The 2,272-nt window shown below is 49.8% G+C and overlaps 1 non-coding gene across 1 annotated transcript; it reads right to left on the bottom strand.

The window, feature by feature from the left end:
• Positions 1–1,890: 1,890 nt before the first annotated feature.
• Positions 1,891–2,048, bottom strand: LOC137352278 (U1 spliceosomal RNA). The gene has a single exon (XR_010969665.1). It is a non-coding gene; the product is annotated as a U1 spliceosomal RNA (small nuclear RNA).
• Positions 2,049–2,272: the final 224 nt, after the last annotated feature.

Genomic DNA, 2,272 nt, shown 5'->3' with positions numbered 1-2,272 from the left:
ACACGGACTGCTTCAATATCTGAGGAGTCACGAACGGTGCTGAACATTGTGCAATCATCAGCGAACATGCCCACCTCTGACCTTATGATTGAAGGAAGGTCATTGATGAAGCAGCTGAAGATGGTTGGGCCTAGGACACTACCCAGAGGAACCCCTGCAGGGATGTCCTGGAGCTCAGATGATTGAATTCCAACAACCACAACCATCTTCCTTTGCACTAGGTAAGACTCCAACCAGCGGAGGGTTTTCCCCCTGATTCCCATTGACCTCAGTTTTGCTAGGGCTCCTTGATGCCATACTTGGTCAAATGCTGCCTTGATGTCAAGGGCAGTCACTCTCACCTCACTTCTTGAGTTCAGCTCTTTTGTCCATGTTTGTACCAAGGCCGTAATGAGGTCAGGAGCAGAGTGGTCCTGATGGAACCCAAACTGAGCGTCACTGAGCAGGTTATTGCTAAGCAGGTTATTGTTAAGCAAGTGCTGCTTGATGGTACTGTTGATGGCACCTTCCATCACTTTACTGATGATTGAGAGTAGGCTGATGGGGTGGTAATTGGCCAGGTTAGACTTGTCCTGCTTTTTGTGTACAGGACATACCTGGGCAATTTTCCACATTGCAGGGTAGATGCCAGTATTGTAACTGTACTGGAACAGCTTGGCTAGGGCCACGGCAAATTCTGGAGCACAGGTCTTCAGTACTATTGACGGAATATTATCAGGGTCCATAGCCTTGGTAGTATCCAGTGCCTTCAGTCGTATCTTGATATCACGCGACGTGAATCGAATTGGCTGAAGTCTGGCATCTATGATGCTGGGGACTTCAGGAGGAGGCCAAGATGGATCCTCAACTTGGCACTTCTGGCTGAAGATTGTTGCAAATGCTTCAACCTTATCTTTCGCTCTGATGTGCTGGGCTCCCCCATCATTGAGGATGGGGATATTTGTGGAGCCACCTCCTCCAGTTAGTTGTTTAATTATCCACCACCATTCACAGCTGGATGTGACAGAACTGCAGATCTTAGATCTGATCCGTTGGTTATGGGATCGCTTAGCTCTGTCTATTGCATGCTGCTTGTGCAGTTTGGCATGCAAGTAGTCCTGTGTTGTAGCTTCACCAGGTTGACACCTCATTTTGAGGTATGCCTAGTGCTGCTCCTGGCATGCCCTCCTGCACTCTTCATTGAACCAGGGTTGGTCTCCTGGCTTGATGGTAATGGTAGAGTGGGGATATGCCAGGCCATGAGCTTACAGATTGTGGTTGAGTACAATTCTGCTGCTGCTGATGGCCCACAGTGCCTCATGGATGCCCAGTTTTGCATTGCTAGATTGGTTCAAAATCTATCCCATTTAGCACAGTGGTAGTGCCACACAACACGAAGGAGGGTATCCTCAATGTGAAGGCAGGACTTCATCTCCACAAGGACTGTGCGATGGTCACTCCTACCAACACTGTCATGGACAGATGGATCTGTGGCAGGCAAATTGCTGAGGACAAGGTCAAGTGCATTTTCCCCTCTTGTTGGTTTCCTCACCACCTGCCGCATGCCCAGTCTATTATTTATTTATTTAGAGATACAGCAGTGAAACAGGCCCTTCGGCCCACCGAGTCTGTGCTGACCAACAGCCACCCATTTATACAAATCCTACATTATTCCCATATTCCTTATCACATCCCCACCATTCTCCTACCACCTACCTACACTAGGGGCAATTTACAATGGCCAATTTGCCTATCAACCTGCAAGTCTTTGACTGTGGGAGGAAACCGGAGCACCTGGCGGAAACCCATGTTGTTAAAGGGAGAACTTGCAAACTCCGCACAGGCAGTACCCAGAACTGAACCCGGGTCGCTGGAGCTGTGAGGCTGCGGTGATAACCGTTGCGCCACCCTTATAGCGCAAACGCAGTCCCCCACTGCCACAAATTTTGCAGTCGAGTATCCCGCATTTGGGGACGTCGCAGGCGTCAGCACACCTAAAGTGCAATGGCTAGCCTCGTCCTGGGAGAACCACCTTCTTGATCATGGTCTCTCCCCTGCCAGATATGTTCTTTAGGATTCGGCCAGTAGTGGTGCTACCGAGCCATTCTTGGTGATGGATATTGAAGTCCCCCACCCAGAATACATTCTGTGCCCTTGCTGCCCTCAGTGCTTCCTCCAAGTGCTGTTCAACATGGAGGAGTACTGACTCATCAGCTGAGGGAGGCCGGTAGATGGTAATCAGTAGCAGCTTTCCATGTCCATGTTTGGCCTGATGCCATGAGACTTCATGGGG

The sequence above is a fragment of the Heterodontus francisci genome, chromosome 37, assembly GCF_036365525.1.
Source record: "Heterodontus francisci isolate sHetFra1 chromosome 37, sHetFra1.hap1, whole genome shotgun sequence".
Lineage (NCBI taxonomy): Eukaryota > Metazoa > Chordata > Chondrichthyes > Heterodontiformes > Heterodontidae > Heterodontus > Heterodontus francisci.
This window is presented reverse-complemented; position numbering and strand designations above follow the sequence as displayed.